Consider the following 20,516-nt stretch of genomic DNA (forward strand, 5'->3'; position numbering starts at 1 on the left):
AATGAATTGGAAAAATACCAATTCACACAGTATCAATATTGCCTCTATTTCAAGCTACAATGAACGTTTTAACAATATGATTGACCAAATTGTGTTTTTTGACACGTTGATGTTGTAACCGCATTTTAGCCGGTTGAAAAGAGGGTGGAATTAGATTTTAGACGTTCAAACCCATTATCACACAGATTTCAACTAAAAATCTTGCTGGGTAGCGGGAGCTCGGTGCTAACATCTCTCTCTCATCAGAAGTAAATGGATCTCTGATGGTTTCTCTTTTTTTTTATTGTTTCCAGGTAATTCCGCAGATGATGTTATCTACTCAGGTGTTGTTGTGAGAATGAGAAGTACAAGGACAGCCAGATCCAACTAAAATCACATCAAAACACAACATAATTCAGAATTTCCCCCTAAAAAGTTAATTATGAACCTAACCATTGTCTTAAGCCTGGGTGGGTGGGGGGCCAGTGTGTGGCCAAAATAGTCTACATAAATTACAGCTTGTCCAAAATGCAGCTGCCAGTCAGACCCCTCACCAAAACCAACAAAAGAGAGCACATTACTCTGATTTCAGCTTCTCTTCATTGGCTCCCGGTAAATTTTAGAATAGATTTTAAAATATTATTTATGAATGTTAAGGCCCGTTCTGGATTCACAACCACCAAGTACTGTACATCTCAAATCTTCTGACAATGATGTGCCCGGCCGCAATCTGAGGTCCTCAGCCAAGGCTCTGCTAGCCATTCCACAATCTCGGTTGAGGACCACGGGTGAACGGCCATTTTCTGTTAGGTCCCCACTCCACCCACACTGGAACAACCTCCCTGAGGAGATCGGACTGGCAATCTCCTCTCCTCTTTTAAATCTTTCATAAGGATGCTAAGATACATTTGCTTTCTCAGGACTTCTTAAAACCTATTCTACAAAGTTATTCTTTTGATTCTTATTTTATTGATTATTTTATATTTCATTCCCAATGTTGTATAACTTAACTTAAACTGTTATGTTTTTACCATTGCTGTCCACCATTTTTTATGTCTTGTGAAGCACTTTGTAAATTCGTTTTGAAAGGTGCTATATAAATGTTTATTATTATTATTATTATTATTATTATTATTATTATTATTATTATTATTATTATTATTATTATTATATTACTATTATTATTATTATATTATAAAAGGGAGCATGTGGGCAATGTTCTCTGTTTCAATTTTGTCCCGGAAGTGATGTCAGTGATGTCACTTGAGCAATTGTGCATTGTGACATCACTGATGATGTCATAGGCATTGTGACATCATCAGTGATGTCATAAGAGCAATTGTGTTGTCATCAGTGATGCGAAGTTGTGACATACGTAATCAGTTTGTGACATCAGTGATGTCAGCTGCAGGGCGGGCGAGGGAGCGTGCGGGCGAGCTGCAGGGCGGGCAAGGGAGCAAGTGAGCCCGCACAGCGGTCGAGCTGCAGGGCGGGTGAGGGCCCGCAGCGGCCGAGCTGCGTATGCGAGCTGCAGGGCCAGCTCGGCGAGCTGCAGGGCGGGCGAAGCCACGCAGTGGCCAAGCTAGCGAGCCAGTCATGTCATCACCAGTCATGTCACTTGAGCAATTGTGCATTGTGACATCACTGATGATGTCATAAGCATTGTGACATCATCAGTGATGTCATAAGAGCAATTGTGATGTTATCAGTGATGCAAGTTGTGACATCATTAGTTTGTGACATCATCAGTGATGTCATAACAGCAAGTGAGCCCGCACAGCAGGCGAGCTGCAGGGGCGGGTGAGGAAGCAAGTGAGCCCACACAGTGGTCGAGCTGCAGGGCAGGCAGGGACACACAGCGGCCGAGCTGCAGGGCAGGCAGGGACACACAGCGGCCGAGCTGCAGGGCCAGCTCAGGTATTGAGCGCGCCTGGCGCGCGAGATGCCTAGTTATTATTTGATCCCTTGCTGATTTTGTAAGTTTGCCCACTGACAAAGAAATAATGGTCTATAACTTTAATGCTGGGTTTATTTTAAGAGTGAGAGACAGAAAAAAAAATCTAGAAAATCAGATTAGCTATATAAAACATAGAAATTGATTTGCACTTGATTGTGTGAAATAAGTATTTGATCTCCTAGGAAAACATGACTTACTACTTGGTGCAGAAACCCTTGTTGGCAAGCACAGAGGTCAATCCATTTTCGAAAAACCGGTCTGTGGGAACCAGAAATCTTGCTGGTTGGTAGGGGATCAAATACTTATTTCACTCAATCAAATGCAAATCAATTTATAACTTTTATATTATGTGATATTCTGGATTTTTTGATATTCTGTCTCTCACTGTTAAAGTAAACCTACCATTAAAATGATATACCGTTCATTTCTTTGTCAGTGGGCAAACTTACAAAATCGGCAAGGGATCAAATGATTATTTCGTGCACTGTACATGCATGTATCTATTTGAAATGTAGGCCTATATCTACATAAAAGTTAAAGGCCTTGAAAAATAGTCCCCAACATTATAGCTTTTCATGCGACAATGAACATTTGAAATGTAATTTTGATTTACTTTGGATTTTTAAGCTACCATTTTAAAATGATAAAATGTTAATAAGAATTCATACAATATTTTATCAAATGTAACAGTGCTTTCATTTTCAATTATTTGCTTTGCAAGAATTCTGTGTAATAGCCTATTTTGGAATAAACATTTTGAATTAACTTACATTTTCATACCTCTCTGGATCACAGTGTTGTGTATCTTCCTCAGTGGTTCTTCCTCAGTGGTTCTGGTTCTTATTCTGAGTTATTATTTATGTCTATGGTTTAAAGTGATAATCTATAAAAGACTATCTGGTGGTAGTTTGTCGATGCATATTTTCATCCCGCCACCTCTAGAGAGCAGCGATGAGTTGGTCAGTTTTTGTAGTTGCTCTTGAACTGGAAACAGTTTTACTTCGGGTAAAAACAAAAAAGCAAGGACCATAAAAAAGAAGGATAATACATCACTCAACACCAAACGGGCTGAGCTGCTGCAGCTGGACAGTATCTGTTTGGAAACGAAAAACGCGCACTAGCCTACATTAAAAAAACATCAGTCATCATCAAGTAGCTAATGTATTTTCTTTAATAATCTGGTGCACCGTGCAAGCATTTTTTTCAAACAAAGGTGAAACGGTTCGGCTGTGACCATTGGGCTGTGACGTGAGTGATGTATTTTCCTTCTTTTTATGGTCCTTGAACTTGAAGCTGTTCTCCACCGACTCCACGGTGTGTGAATAGAACACAACCGTCCTTGGTGGTTTCAGTCAAAATGCGATAGCAAAAATGCGATAGCAAGCTTCTCATCTACACGGATATTATCTCTATACCCACACGTTGCTAATTTTGACATTCTGAGTGAGAGCAGAAGTAGCTCAAGAGTTTGATGTAGGTTATGATAATATTCATGTCGTGTTTAAAGTTGTGTGAACTGTCGCAGTTTTAAAAATGTAAACAGAGTTAGCCGGCTAGAGTCAAACACACAAGCCTCGCGCCACTTGGGCTCCATAATGTTCCATTGCCGTTGCCACCCAGTGACGCGGTTTGTTTACCAAAATGCTGCTCGGCTGATCCCTCAATCGAGCGCACGATATTTCTAGTAATAATAATAATAACTAGAACGGGCTAAATTTGCTGAAGCAAATTTGATTGTGCTTGCTCCCCCGTGATGCTCCGCCCCCCTTGCACCGCCCCTGCCTTAGACCCCGCCCTCCCATCCACTATCAATACAGCCCCAATCGGCAATGTGTAGCTAGGACGTGTTTAGGCCGTTGCAAGGGTGTATTAACTGGATGGTATGGTGTGTTCGGCTCATCGGTATAGGGCATTCGTAGATCGGTGCTAGGGTGTACTAAGTAGTTGTGGGCGGGAAATGGGCGGGCCTTTGTGAGTACAAGCGGGAGGAGCCAAGGAAACCAGGGCAGAAAGAATTTTGATCGTAGAAGCTATGGTTCCAAACTTACAAACCAAAACGTAAAGAGGGCAGCTATAGCGCCACCGTGAGGTCAATTGGTATAATTTTTTAGGCCAGATTAGAAGAGTACTCTATGAACCTATGTACCCAATTTGGGAACAGTCGCTCTTACAGTTTGTGAGATACAGCTACTGAATGCTGCTATAGCGCCCCCTATAGGCGAAATGACACAATTTTATTTTTATCAGCTCAGAGTACATATGTGCATACCTGGACCAAGTTTGGTTCGGATCGGACAATGTGGTCCGGAGTTATGGTGGTTTTTGTGAAGTAGGCCCCACCCACCCCCGCCCCCTACAGGCCAAATGACACTTTCTTTTCTGAAATCAGCTCAGAAGTGTCAAGTGTCATACAAGAAAGAAGGCTGGCCATAATTCCAATGAATCAGCACTTCCTGCCGCCCTTCAAAATAAACCAATTTAGAAGGTACAGGTACTGAATGCTGCTATAGCGCCCCCTAGAGGCGAAATGACAAAATATTTGTCCTATAGGCTCAGAGTACATCCGTCCACACCTGTACCAAGTTTGGTTAGCATCGGACGATCTTTGTGAAATAGGCCCCACCCACAGAACTTTGGAGGTCGATTATATCGCAACGGTGCGGAATTTAAAAAAAAACGCAAAATAAGTTTTGTGCGGGACAGTCCACACACGCTCTGTGATGTGGTTTGGTGAAGATCGGGCAAAATTTGAAGGAGAAATAGCGAAAAAACGCTTTTCGACAAAATTCAAAATGGCGGAAAATCTAGTTAGACGGAAATGGGCGGGGCCTATATCAGCAGATGCGGAATGACCCAAGGAATCCAGGGAAAAAATAATTTTGAATGTAGCCCTTACGGTTCAAAAGTTATGGACCAAAACGTAAGGACGGCTGTTATAGCGCCACCATCTGGTCAAATAGTGGAATTTTCCCGCACAGAGTAAAAGGTGACTCTGTAAACCTACCTACAAAGTTTGGTAATAGCAGGTCATACGGTGTCTGAGCTAGAGCTAATTTAATGCCAACGATTTCGAAACCCCATTCAAGTGAATGGGGAAAAAAATCGTACGTTAACGCCAATATCGCGAAAACCGGCGAACGAAACCCTTAGCAATCCAAATGCACACGATTCCTCAATGAGCCGCACGTTTTGATGTCTCCCATGTCTGTGTAGTGTGAAAACTGTAGGAGAAATGGTGAAGCAAACTTTTGGATAGAAGAAAAATAATAAAAAGAACTAGAACGGGCTAAATTTGCTGAAGCAAATTTGATTGTGCTTGCTCCCGCGTGACGCTCCGCCCCCCTTGCACCACCCCTGCCTTAGACCCCGCCCTCCCATCCAGTATCAATACAGCCCCAATCGGCAATGTGTAGCTAGGACGTGTTTAGGCCGTTGCAAGGGTGTATTAACTGGATGCTATGGTGTTACAGGTACTGAATGCTGCTATAGCGCCCCCTAGAGGCGAAATTACACAATATTTGTCCTATAGGCTCAGAGTACATCCGTCCACACCTGTACCAAGTTTGGTTAGCATCGGACGATCTTTGTGAAATAGGCCCCACCCACAGAACTTTGGAGGTCGATTATATCGCAACGGTGCAGAATTTCCAAAAAACGCAAAATAAGTTTTGTGCGGGACAGTCCACACACGCTGTGTGATGTGGTTTGGTGAAGATCAGGCAAAATTTGAAGGAGAAATAGCGAAAAAACGCTTTTCGACCAAATTCAAAATGGCGGAAAATCTAGTTAGACGGAAATGGGCGGGGCCTATATCAGCAGATGCGGAATGACCCAAGGAATCCAGGGAAACAAGAATTTTGAATGTAGCCCTTACGGTTCAAAAGTTATGGACCAACACGTAAGGATGGCTGTTATCGCGCCCCCTAGAGGCGAAATGACACAATATTTGTCCTATAGGCTCAGAGTACATCCGTCCACACCTGTACCAAGTTTGGTTAGCATCGGACGATCTTTGTGAAATAGGCCCCACCCACAGAATTTTGGAGGTCAATTATATCGCAACGGTGCGGAATTTCAAAAATACGCAAAATAAGTTTTGTGCGGGACAGTCCACACACGCTCTGTGATGTGGTTTGGTGAAGATCGGGCAAAATTTGAAGGAGAAATAGCGAAAAAACGCTTTTCGACAAAATTCAAAATGGCGGAAAATCTAGTTAGACGGAAATGGGCGGGGCCTATATCAGCAGATGCGGAATGACCCAAGGAATCCAGGGAAAAAAGAATTTTGAATGTAGCCCTTACGGTTCAAAAGTTATGGACCAAAACGTAAGGACGGCTGTTATAGCGCCACCATCTGGTCAAATACTAAAATTTTCCCGCACAGAGTAAAAGGTGACTCTGTAAACCTACCTACAAAGTTTGGTAATAGCAGATCATACGGTGTCTGAGCTAGAGCTAATTTAATGCCAACGATTTCGAAACCCCATTCAAGTGAATGGGAAAAAAAATCGTACGTTAACGCGAATATCGCGAAAACCGGCGAACGAAACCCTTAGCAATCCAAATGCACACGATTCCTCAATGAGCCGCACGTTTTGATGTCTCTCATGTCTGTGTAGTGTGAAAACTGTAGGAGAAATGGCAAAGCAAACTTTTGGATAGAAGAAAAATAATAATAAAAAGAACTAGAACGGGCTAAATTTGCTGAAGCAAATTTGATTGTGCTTGCTCCCGCGTGACGCTCCGCCCCCCTTGCACCACCCCTGCCTTAGACCCCGCCCTCCCATCCAGTATCAATACAGCCCCAATCGGCAATGTGTAGCTAGGACGTGTTTAGGCCGTTGCAAGGGTGTATTAACTGGATGCTATGGTGTTTTCGGCTCATCGGTATAGGGCATTCGTAGATCGTTGCTAGGGTGTACTAAGTATTTGTGGGCGGGAAATGGGCGGGCCTTTGTGAGTACAAGCGGGAGGAGCCAAGGAAACCAGGGCAGAAATAATTTTGATCATATAAGCTACGGTTCCAAACTTACCAACCAAAACGTAAAGAGGGCAGCTATAGCGCCACCGTGAGGTTAATCGGTATAATTGTTTAGGCCAGAGTAGAAGAGTACTCTATGAACCTATGTACACAATTTGGGAACAGTCGCTCTTACGGTTTGTGAGATACAGCTACTGAATGCTGCTATAGCGCCCCCTATAGGCAAAATGACACAATTTTATTTTTATCAGCTCAGAGTACATATGTGCATACCTGGACCAAGTTTGGTTCGGATCGGACAATGTGGTCCGGAGTTATGGCGGTTTTTGTGAAGTAGGCCCCACCCACCCCCGCCCCCTACAGGCCAAATGACACTTTATTTTCTGAAATCAGCTCAGAAGTGTCAAGTGTCAATACAAGAAGGAAGGCTGGCCATAATTCCAATGAATCAGCACTTCCTGCCGCCCTTCAAAATAAAACAATTTAGAAGGAACAGGTACTGAATGCTGCTATAGCGCCCCCTAAAGGCGAAATGGCACAATATTTGTCCTATAGGCTCAGAGTACATCCGTCCACACCTGTACCAAGTTTGGTTAGCATCGGACGATCTTTGTGAAATAGGCCCCACCCACAGAACTTTGGAAGTCGATTATATCGCAACGGTGCGGAATTTCAAAAAAATGCAAAATAAGTTTTGTGCGGGACAGTCCACACACGCTGTGTGATGTGGTTTGGTGAAGATCGGGCAAAATTTGAAGGAGAAATAGCGAAAAAAACGCTTTTCGACAAAATTCAAAATGGCGGAAAATCTAGTTAGACGGAAATGGGCGGGGCCTATATCAGCAGATGCGGAATGACCCAAGGAATCCAGGGAAAAAATAATTTTGAATGTAGCCTTTACGGTTCAAAAGTTATGGACCAAAACGTAAGGACGGCTGTTATAGCGCCACCATCTGGTCAAATAGTGGAATTTTCCCACACAGAGTAAAAGGTGAATCTGTAAACCTACCTACAAAGTTTGGTAATAGCAGGTCATACGGTGTCTGAGCTAGAGCTAATTTAATGCCAACGATTTCGAAACCCCATTCAAGTGAATGGGAAAAAAAATCGTAGTTAACGCCAATATCGCGAAAACCGGCAAACAAAACTCTTAGCAATCCAAATGCACACGATTCCTCAATGAGCCGCACGTTTTGATGTCTTCCATGTCTGTGTAGTGTGAAAACTGTAGGAGAAATGGCGAACCAAACTTTTGGAGAGAAGAAAATATAGAGATAGTAAATAAATACTATGCCTTAGACCCCGCCCTCCCATCCAGTATCAATACAGCCCCAATCGGCAATGTGTAGCTAGGACGTGTTTAGGCCGTTGCAAGGGTGTATTAACTGGATGCTATGGTGTTACAGGTACTGAATGCTGCTATAGCGCCCCCTAGAGGCGAAATGACACAATATTTGTCCTATAGGCTCAGGGTACATCCGTCCACACCTGTACCAAGTTTGGTTAGCATCGGACGATCTTTGTGAAATAGGCCCCACCCACAGAACTTTGGAAGTCGATTATATCGCAACGGTGCGGAATTTCAAAAATACGCAAAATAAGTTTTGTGCGGGACAGTCCACACACGCTCTGTGATGTGGTTTGGTGAAGATCGGGCAAAATTTGAAGGAGAAATAGCGAAAAAACGCTTTTCGACAAAATTCAAAATGGCGGAATATCTAGTTAGACGGAAATGGGCGGGGCCTATATCAGCAGATGCGGAATGACCCAAGGAATCCAGGGAAAAAAGAATTTCGAATGTAGCCCTTACGGTTCAAAAGTTATGGACCAAAACGTAAGGAATGCTGCTATAGCGCCCCCTAGAGGCGAAATGACAAAATATTTGTCCTATAGGCTCAGAGTACATTCTTCCACACCTGGACCAAGTTTGGTTCGCATCGGACGATCTTTGTGAAATAGGCCCCACCCACAGAACTTTGGAAGTCGATTATATCGCAACGGTGCGGAATTTCAAAAATACGCAAAATAAGTTTTGTGCGGGACAGTCCACACACGCTCTGTGATGTGGTTTGGTGAAGATCGGGCAAAATTTGAAGGAGAAATAGCGAAAAAACGCTTTTCGACAAAATTCAAAATGGCGGAAAATCTAGTTAGACGGAAATGGGCGGGGCCTATATCAGCAGATGCGGAATGACCCAAGGAATCCAGGGAAAAAAGAATTTTGAATGTAGCCCTTACGGTTCAAAAGTTATGGACCAAAACGTAAGGACGGCTGTTATAGCGCCACCATCTGGTCAAATAGTGGAATTTTCCCGCACAGAGTAAAAGGTGACTCTGTAAACCTACCTACAAAGTTTGGTAATAGCAGGTCATACGGTGTCTGAGCTAGAGCTAATTTAATGCCAACGATTTCGAAACCCCATTCAAGTGAATGGGAAAAAAAATTGTACGTTAACGCCAATATCGCGAAAACCGGCGAACGAAACCCTTAGCAATCCAAATGCACACGATTCCTCAATGAGCCGCACGTTTTGATGTCTCCCATGTCTGTGTAGTGTGAAAACTGTAGGAGAAATGGCGAACCAAACTTTTGACCAGAAGAAAACAGAATAAAGAAATAATAAAATTAAGTATGAGAGATTCTAAGATTGTGCTTGCCTATCTGCAAGCACAATAATAATAATAAGTATGAGAGATTCTAAGATTGTGCTTGCCTATCTGCAAGCACAATAACTAGAACGGGCTAAATTTGCTGAAGCAAATTTGATTGTGCTTGCTCCCCCGTGACGCTCCGCCCCCCTTGCACCGCCCCTGCCTTAGACCCCGCCCTCCCATCCAGTATCAATACAGCCCCAATCGGCAATGTGTAGCTAGGACGTGTTTAGGCCGTTGCAAGGGTGTATTAACTGGATGCTATGGTGTTTTAGGCTCATCGGTATAGGGCATTCGTAGATCGTTGCTAGGGTGTACTAAGTAGTTGTGGGTGGGAAATGGGCGGGCCTTTGTGAGTACAAGCGGGAGGAGCCAAGGAAACTAGGGCAGAAAGAATTTTGATCGTAGAACCTATGGTTCCAAACTTACAAACCAAAACGTAAAGAGGGCAGCTATAGCGCCACCGTGAGGTCAATTGGTATAATTTTTTAGGCCAGATTAGAAGAGTACTCTATGAACCTATGTACCCAATTTGGGAACAGTCACTCTTACAGTTTGTGAGATACAGCTACTGAATGCTGCTATAGCGCCCCCTATAGGCGAAATGACACAATTTTATGTTTATCAGCTCAGAGTACATATGTGCATTGTGCATACCTGGACCAAGTTTGGTTCGGATGGGACAATGTGGTCCGGAGTTATGGCGGTTTTTGTGAAGTAGGCCCCACCCACCCCCGCCCCCTACAGGCCAAATGACACTTTCTTTTCTGAAATCAGCTCAGAAGTGTCAAGTGTCAATACAAGAAGGAAGGCTGGCCATAATTCCAATGAATCAGCACTTCCTGCCGCCCTTCAAAATAAACCAATTTAGAAGGTACAGGTACTGAATGCTGCTATAGCGCCCCCTAGAGGCGAAATGACACAATAGTTGTCCTATAGGCTCAGAGTACATCCGTCCACACCTGTACCAAGTTTGGTTAGCATCGGACGATCTTTGTGAAATAGGCCCCACCCACATAACTTTGGAAGTCGATTATATCGCAACCGTGCGGAATTTCTAAAATACGCAAAATAAGTTTTGTGCGGGACAGTCCACACACGCTCTGTGATGTGGTTTGGTGAAGATCGGGCAAAATTTGAAGGAGAAATAGCGAAAAAACGCTTTTTGACAAAATTCAAAATGGCGGAAAATCTAGTTAGACGGAAATGGGCGGGGCCTATATCAGCAGATGCGGAATGGCCCAAGGAATCCAGGGAAAAAATAATTTTGAATGTAGCCCTTAGGGTTCAAAAGTTATGGACCAAAACGTAAGGATGGCTGTTATAGCGCCACCATCTGGTCAAATAGTGGAATTTTCCCGCACAGAGTAAAAGGTGACTCTGTAAACCTACCTACAAAGTTTGGTAATGGCAGGTCATACGGTGTCTGAGCTAGAGCTAATTTAATGCCAACGATTTCAAAACCCCATTCAAGTGAATGGGGAAAAAAATCGTACGTTAACGCCAATATCGCGAAAACCGGCAAACGAAACCCTTAGCAATCCAAATGCACACGATTCCTCAATGAGCCGCACGTTTTGATGTCTTCCATGTCTGTGTAGTGTGAAAACTGTAGGAGAAATGGCGAACCAAACTTTTGGATAGAAGAAAACAGAATAAAAACTAGAACGGGCTAAATTTGCTGAAGCAAATTTGATTGTGCTTGCTCCCGCGTGACGCTCCGCCCCCCTTGCACCGCCCCTGCCTTAGACCCCGCCCTCCCATCCAGCATCAATACAGCCCCAATCGGCAATGTGTAGCTAGTACGTGTTTAGGCCGTTGCAAGGGTGTATTAACTGGATGCTATGGTGTTACAGGTACTGAAGGCTGCTATAGCGCCCCCTAGAGGCGAAATGACACAATATTTGTCCTATAGGCTCAGAGTACATCCGTCCACACCTGTACCAAGTTTGGTTAGCATCGGACGATCTTTGTGAAATAGGCCCCACCCACAGAACTTTGGAGGTCGATTATATCGCAACGGTGTGGAATTAAAAAAAAACGCAAAATAAGTTTTGTGCGGGACATTCCACACACGCTGTGTGATGTGGTTTGGTGAAGATCGGGCAAAATTTGAAGGAGAAATAGCGAAAAAACGCTTTTCGACAAAATTCAAAATGGCGGAATATCTAGTTAGACGGAAATAGGCGGGGCCTATATCAGTAGATGCGGAATGACCCAAGGAATCCAGGGAAAAAAGAATTTTGAATGTAGCCCTTACGGTTCAAAAGTTATGGACCAAAACGTAAGGAATGCTGCTATAGCGCCCCCTAGAGGCGAAATGACACAATATTTGTCATATAGGCTCAGAGTACATCCGTCCACACCTGTACCAAGTTTGGTTAGCATCGGGCGATCTTTGTGAAATAGGCCCCACCCACAGAACTTTGGAGGTCGATTATATCGCAACGGTGCGGAATTAAAAAAAAACGCAAAATAAGTTTTGTGCGGGACAGTCCACACACGCTCTGTGATGTGGTTTGGTGAAGATCGGGCAAAATTTGAAGGAGAAATAGCGAAAAAACGCTTTTCGACAAAATTCAAAATGGCGGGAAATCTAGTTAGACGGAAATGGGCGGGGCCTATATCAGCAGATGCGGAATGACCCAAGGAATCCAGGGAAAAAAGAATTTTGAATGTAGCCCTTACGGTTCAAAAGTTATGGACCAAAACGTAAGGACGGCTGTTATAGCGCCACCATCTGGTCAAATACTAAAATTTTCCCGCACAGAGTAAAAGGTGACTCTGTAAACCTACCTACAAAGTTTGGTAATAGCAGGTCATACGGTGTCTGAGCTAGAGCTAATTTAATGCCAACGATTTCGAAACCCCATTCAAGTGAATGGGGAAAAAAATCGTACGTTAACGCCAATATCGCGAAAACCGGCGAACGAAACCCTTAGCAATCCAAATGCACACGATTCCTCAATGAGCCGCACGTTTTGATGTCTCCCATGTCTGTGTAGTGTGAAAACTGTAGGAGAAATGGCGAAGCAAACTTTTGACCAGAAGAAAACAGAATAATAAATAAATAAATAAAATTAAGTATGAGAGATTCTAAGATTGTGCTTGCCTATCTGCAAGCACAATAATAAATAAACTAGAACGGGCTAAATTTGCTGAAGCAAATTTGATTGTGCTTGCTCCCGCGTGACGCTCCGCCCCCCTTGCACCGCCCCTGCCTTAGACCCCGCCCTCCCATCCAGCATCAATACAGCCCCAATCGGCAATGTGTAGCTAGTACGTGTTTAGGCCGTTGCAAGGGTGTATTAACTGGATGCTATGGTGTTACAGGTACTGAAGGCTGCTATAGCGCCCCCTAGAGGCGAAATGACACAATATTTGTCCTATAGGCTCAGAGTACATCCGTCCACACCTGTACCAAGTTTGGTTAGCATCGGACGATCTTTGTGAAATAGGCCCCACCCACAGAACTTTGGAGGTCGATTATATCGCAACGGTGTGGAATTAAAAAAAAACGCAAAATAAGTTTTGTGCGGGACATTCCACACACGCTGTGTGATGTGGTTTGGTGAAGATCGGGCAAAATTTGAAGGAGAAATAGCGAAAAAACGCTTTTCGACAAAATTCAAAATGGCGGAATATCTAGTTAGACGGAAATAGGCGGGGCCTATATCAGCAGATGCGGAATGACCCAAGGAATCCAGGGAAAAAAGAATTTTGAATGTAGCCCTTACGGTTCAAAAGTTATGGACCAAAACGTAAGGAATGCTGCTATAGCGCCCCCTAGAGGCGAAATGACACAATATTTGTCATATAGGCTCAGAGTACATCCGTCCACACCTGTACCAAGTTTGGTTAGCATCGGGCGATCTTTGTGAAATAGGCCCCACCCACAGAACTTTGGAGGTCGATTATATCGCAACGGTGCGGAATAAAAAAAAAACGCAAAATAAGTTTTGTGCGGGACAGTCCACACACGCTCTGTGATGTGGTTTGGTGAAGATCGGGCAAAATTTGAAGGAGAAATAGCGAAAAAACGCTTTTCGACAAAATTCAAAATGGCGGGAAATCTAGTTAGACGGAAATGGGCGGGGCCTATATCAGCAGATGCGGAATGACCCAAGGAATCCAGGGAAAAAAGAATTTTGAATGTAGCCCTTACGGTTCAAAAGTTATGGACCAAAACGTAAGGACGGCTGTTATAGCGCCACCATCTGGTCAAATACTAAAATTTTCCCGCACAGAGTAAAAGGTGACTCTGTAAACCTACCTACAAAGTTTGGTAATAGCAGGTCATACGGTGTCTGAGCTAGAGCTAATTTAATGCCAACGATTTCGAAACCCCATTCAAGTGAATGGGGAAAAAAATCGTACGTTAACGCCAATATCGCGAAAACCGGCGAACGAAACCCTTAGCAATCCAAATGCACACGATTCCTCAATGAGCCGCACGTTTTGATGTCTCCCATGTCTGTGTAGTGTGAAAACTGTAGGAGAAATGGCGAAGCAAACTTTTGACCAGAAGAAAACAGAATAATAAATAAATAAATAAAATTAAGTATGAGAGATTCTAAGATTGTGCTTGCCTATCTGCAAGCACAATAATAAAGAAGTATGAGAGATTCTAAGATTGTGCTTGCCTATCTGCAAGCACAATAATAAAGATAAAGAAGTATGAGAGATTCTAAGATTGTGCTTGCCTATCTGCAAGCACAATAATAATAAAGAAGTATGAGAGATTCTAAGATTGTGCTTGCCTATCTGCAAGCACAATAATAATAAAGATAAAGAAGTATGAGAGATTCTAAGATTGTGCTTGCCTATCTGCAAGCACAATAATAATTGCTTTTATCTCGGAAACGGAAGGTGCGATCCTGATTCCGGGCCTCGTTCAGCTAATTTTCCACCCCGAGTCCAACGCCGCCATCCGTGAGTCTCTACGAGTTACGGTTGCGGAGATATGTTGCTGTAGCGCCCCCCATAGGCAAACAATAGCGCCCCATACACGCCAAATGACACTTTCTTTTCTGAAATCAGCTCAGAAGTGTCAAGTGTCATACAAGAAGGAAGGCTGGCCATAATTCCAATGAATCAGCACTTCCTGCCGCCCTTCAAAATAAAACAATTTAGAAGGGACAGGTTCTGAATGCTGCTATAGCGCCCCCTAGAGGCGAAATGACACAATATTTGTCCTATAGGCTCAGAGTACATCCTTCCACACCTGGACCAAGTTTGGTTCGCATCGGGCGATCTTTGTGAAATAGGCCCCACCCACAGAACTTTGGAAGTCGATTATATCGCAACGGTGCGGAATTTCAAAAAAACACAAAATAAGTTTTGTGCGGGACAGTCCACACACGCTCTGTGATGTGGTTTGGTGAAGATCGGGCAAAATTTGAAGGAGAAATAGCGAAAAAACGCTTTTCGACAAAATTCAAAATGGCGGAAAATCTAGTTAGACGGAAATGGGCGGGGCCTATATCAGCAGATGCGGAATGGCCCAAGGAATCTAGGGAAAAAAGAATTTTGAATGTAGCCCTTACGGTTCAAAAGTTATGGACCAAAACGTAAGGGTGGCTGTTATAGCGCCACCATCTGGTCAAATAGTGTAATTTTCCCGCACAGAGTAAAAGGTGACTCCGTAAACCTACCTGCAAAGTTTGGTAATGGCAGGTCATACGGTGTCTGAGCTAGAGCTAATTTAATGCCAACGATTTCGAAACCCCATTCAAGTGAATGGGAAAAAAATCGTACGTTAACGCCAATATCGCGAAACCCGGCCAACGAAACCCTTAGCAATCCAAATGCACACGATTCCTCAATGAGCCGCACGTTTTGATGTCTCCCATGTCTGTGTAGTGTGAAAACTGTAGGAGAAATGGCGAACCAAACTTTTGACCAGAAGAAAACAGAACTAGAACGGGCTAAATTTGCTGAAGCAAATTTGATTGTGCTTGCTCCCGCGTGACGCTCCGCCCCCCTTGCACCGCCCCTGCCTTAGACCCCGCCCTCCCATCCAGTATCAATACAGCCCCAATCGGCAATGTGTAGCTAGGACGTGTTTAGGCCATTGCAAGGGTGTATTAACTGGATGCTATGGTGTTTTCGGCTCATTATTATGCTGCTATAGCGCCCCCTAGAGGCGAAATGACACAATATTTGTCCTATAGGCTCAGAGTACATCCGTCCACACCTGTACCAAGTTTGGTTAGCATCGGACGATCTTTATGAAATAGGCTCCACCCACAGAACTTTGGAAGTCGATTATATCGCAACGGTGCGGAATTTAAAAAAAACGCAAAATAAGTTTTGTGCGGGACAGTCCACACACGCTCTGTGATGTGGTTTGGTGAAGATCGGGCAACATTTGAAGGAGAAATAGCGAAAAAACGCTTTTCGACAAAATTCAAAATGGCAGAAAATCTAGTTAGACGGAAATGGGCGGGGCCTATATCAGCAGATGCGGAATGACCCAAGGAATCCAGGGAAACAAGAATTTTGAATTTAGCCCTTACGGTTCAAAAGTTATGGACCAAAACGTAAGGACGGCTGTTATAGCGCCACCTTCTGGTCAAATAGTGGAATTTTCCCGCACAGAGTAAAAGGTGACTCTGTAAACCTACCTACAAAGTTTGGTAATAGCAGGTCATACGGTGTCTGAGCTAGAGCTAATTTAATGCCAACGATTTCGAAACCCCATTCAAGTGAATGGGAAAAAAAATCGTACGTTAACGCCAATATCGCGAAAACCGGCGAACGAAACCCTTAGCAATCCAAATGCACACGATTCCTCAATGAGCCGCACGTTTTGATGTCTCCCATGTCTGTGTAATGTGAAAACTGTAGGAGAAATGGCGAACCAAACTTTTGGGTATTAAGTATGAGAGATTCTAAGATTGTGCTTGCCTATCTGCAAGCACAATAATAATAAAGATAAAGAAGTATGAGAGATTCTAAGATTGTGCTTGCCTATCTGCAAGCACAATAATAATTATTGTGCTTGCAGATAGGCAAGCACAATCTTAGAATCTCTCATACTTCTTTATCTTTATTATTGTGCTTGCAGATAGGCAAGCACAATCTTAGAATCTCTCATACTTAATTTTATTCTGTTTTCTTCTGGTCAAAAGTTTGCTTCGCCATTTCTCCTACAGTTTTCACACTACACAGACATGGGAGACATCAAAACGTGCGGCTCATTGAGGAATCGTGTGCATTTGGATTGCTAAGGGTTTCGTTTGCCGGTTTTCGCGATATTGGCGTTAACGTACGATTTTTTTTCCCATTTACTTGAATGGGGTTTCGAAATCGTTGGGATTAAATTAGCTCTAGCTCAGACACCGTATGACCTGCTATTACCAAACTTTGTAGGTAGGTTTACAGAGTCACCTTTTACTCTGTGCGGGAAAATTTTAGTATTTGACCAGATGGTGGCGCTATAACAGCCGTCCTTACGTTTTGGTCCATAACTTTTGAACCGTAAGGGCTACATTCAAAATTCTTTTTTCCCTGGATTCCTTGGGTCATTCCGCATCTGCTGATATAGGCCCCGCCCATTTCCGTCTAACTAGATTTTCCGCCATTTTGAATTTTGTCGAAAAGCGTTTTTTCGCTATTTCTCCTTCAAATTTTGCCCGATTTTCACCAAACCACATCACAGAGCTAGTGTGGACTGTCCCGCACAAAACTTATTTTGCGTTTTTTTGAAATTCTGCACCGTTGCCATATAATCGACCTCCAAAGTTCTGTGGGTGGGGCCTATTTCACAAAGATCGTCCGATGCTAACCAAACTTGGTACAGGTGTGGACGGATGTACTCTGAGCCTATAGGACAAATATTGTGTCATTTCGCCTCTAGGGGGCGCTATAGCAGCATTCCTTACGTTTTGGTCCATAACTTTTGAACCGTAAGGGCTACATTCAAAATTCTTGTTTCCCTGGATTCCTTGGGTCATTCCGCATCTGCTGATATAGGCCCCGCCCATTTCCGTCTAACTAGATTTTCCGCCATTTTGAATTTTGTCGAAAAGCGTTTTTTCGCTATTTCTCCTTCAAATTTTGCCCGATCTTCACCAAACCACATCACACAGCGTGTGTGGACTGTCCCGCACAAAACTTATTTAGCGTTTTTTTTTAAATTCCACACCGTTGCGATTTAATCGACCTCCAAAGTTCTGTGGGTGGGGCCTATTTCACAAAGATCGTCCGATGCTAACCAAACTTGGTACAGGTGTGGACGGATGTACTCTGAGCCTATAGGACAAATATTGTGTCATTTCGCCTCTAGGGGGCGCTATAGCAGCATTCAGTACCTGTAACACCATAGCATCCAGTTAATACACCCTTGCAACGGCCTAAACACGTCCTAGCTACACATTGCCGATTGGGGCTGTATTGATACTGGATGGGAGGGCGGGGTCTAAGGCAGGGGCGGTGCAAGGGGGGCGGAGCGTCACGCGGGAGCAAGCACAATCAAATTTGCTTCAGCAAATTTAGCCCGTTCTAGTTCTTTATTCTGTTTTCTTCTGGTCAAAAGTTGTGTTCGCCATTTCTCCTACAGTTTTCACACTACACAGACATGAGAGACATCAAAACGTGCGGCTCATTGAGGAATCGTGTGCATTTGGATTGCTAAGGGTTTCGTTCGCCGGTTTTCGCGATATTCGCGTTAACGTATGATTTTTTTTCCCATTCACTTGAATGGGGTTTCGAAATCGTTGGCATTAAATTAGCTCTAGCTCAGACACCGTATGATCTGCTATTACCAAACTTTGTAGGTAGGTTTACAGAGTCACCTTTTACTCTGTGCGGGAAAATTTTAGTATTTGACCAGATGGTGGCGCTATAACAGCCGTCCTTACGTTTTGGTCCATAACTTTTGAACCGTAAGGGCTACATTCAAAATTCTTTTTTCCCTGGATTCCTTGGGTCATTCCGCATCTGCTGATATAGGCCCCGCCCATTTCCGTCTAACTAGATTTTCCGCCATTTTGAATTTTGTCGGAAAGCGTTTTTTCGCTATTTCTCGTTCAAATTTCGCCCGATCTTCACCAAACCACATCACAGAGCGTGTGTGGACTGTCCCGCACAAAACTTATTTTGCGTTTTTTTGAAATTCCGCACCGTTGCGATATAATCGACTTCCAAAGTTCTGTGGGTGGGGCCTATTTCACAAAGATCGTCCGATGCGAACCAAACTTGGTCCAGGTGTGGAAGGATGTACTCTGAGCCTATAGGAGAAATATTTTGTCATTTCGCCTCTAGGGGGCGCTATAGCAGCATTCAGAACCTGTCCCTTCTAAATTGTTTTATTTTGAAGGGCGGCAGGAAGTGCTGATTCATTGGAATTATGGCCAGCCTTCCTTCTTGTATGACACTTGACACTTCTGAGCTGATTTCAGAAAAGAAAGTGTCATTTGGCCTGTAGGAGGCGGGGGTGGGTGGGGCCTACTTCACAAAAACCGCCATAACTCCGGACCACATTGTCCGATCCGAACCAAACTTGGTCCAGGTATGCACATATGTACTCTGAGCTGATCAAAATAAAATTGTGTCATTTCGCCTATAGGGGGCGCTATAGCAGCATTCAGTAGCTGTATCTCACAAACTGTAAGAGCGACTGTTCCCAAATTGGGTACATAGGTTCATAGAGTACTCTTCTAATCTGGCCTAAAGAATTATACCAATTGACCTCACGGTGGCGCTATAGCTGCCCTCTTTACGTTTTGGTTTTAAGTTTGGAACCATAGCTTCTACGATCAAAATTCTTTCTGCCCTGGTTTCCTTGGCTCCTCCCGCTTGTACTTACAAAGGCCCGCACATTTCCCGCCCACAACTACTTAGTACACCCTAGCAACGATCTACGAATGCCCTATACCGATGAGCCGAAAACACCATAGCATCCAGTTAATACACCCTTGCAACGGCCTAAACACGTCCTAGCTACACATTGCCGATTGGGGCTGTATTGATAGTGGATGGGAGGGCGGGGTCTAAGGCAGGGGCGGTGCAAGGGGGGCGGAGCATCACGGGGGAGCAAGCACAATCAAATTTGCTTCAGCAAATTTAGCCCGTTCTAGTTGCTTTTATCTCGGAAACGGAAGGTGCGATCCTGATTCCGGGCCTCGTTCAGCTAATTTTCCACCCCGAGTCCAACGCCGCCATCCGTGAGTCTCTACGAGTTACGGTTGCGGAGATATGTTGCTGTAGCGCCCCCCATAGGCAAACAATAGCGCCCCCTACACGCCAAATGACACTTTCTTTTCTGAAATCAGCTCAGAAGTGTCAAGTGTCATACAAGAAGGAAGGCTGGCCATAATTCCAATGAATCAGCACTTCCTGCCGCCCTTCAAAATAAAACAATTTAGAAGGGACAGGTTCTGAATGCTGCTATAGCGCCCCCTAGAGGCGAAATGACACAATATTTGTCCTATAGGCTCAGAGTACATCCTTCCACACCTGGACCAAGTTTGGTTCGCATCGGGCGATCTTTGTGAAATAGGCCCCACCCACAGAACTTTGGAAGTCGATTATATCGCAACGGTGCGGAATTTAAAAAAAACGCAAAATAAGTTTTGTGCGGGACAGTCCACACACGCTCTGTGATGTGGTTTGGTGAAGATCGGGCAAAATTTGAAGGAGAAATAGCGAAAAAACGCTTTTCGACAAAATTCAAAATGGCGGAAAATCTAGTTAGACGGAAATGGGCGGGGCCTATATCAGCAGATGCGGAATGGCCCAAGGAATCTAGGGAAAAAAGAATTTTGAATGTAGCCCTTACGGTTCAAAAGTTATGGACCAAAACGTAAGGGTGGCTGTTATAGCGCCACCATCTGGTCAAATAGTGTAATTTTCCCGCACAGAGTAAAAGGTGACTCCGTAAACCTACCTGCAAAGTTTGGTAATGGCAGGTCATACGGTGTCTGAGCTAGAGCTAATTTAATG

The sequence above is a fragment of the Poromitra crassiceps genome, assembly GCF_964638095.1.
Source record: "Poromitra crassiceps genome assembly, chromosome: 1".
Lineage (NCBI taxonomy): Eukaryota > Metazoa > Chordata > Actinopteri > Beryciformes > Melamphaidae > Poromitra > Poromitra crassiceps.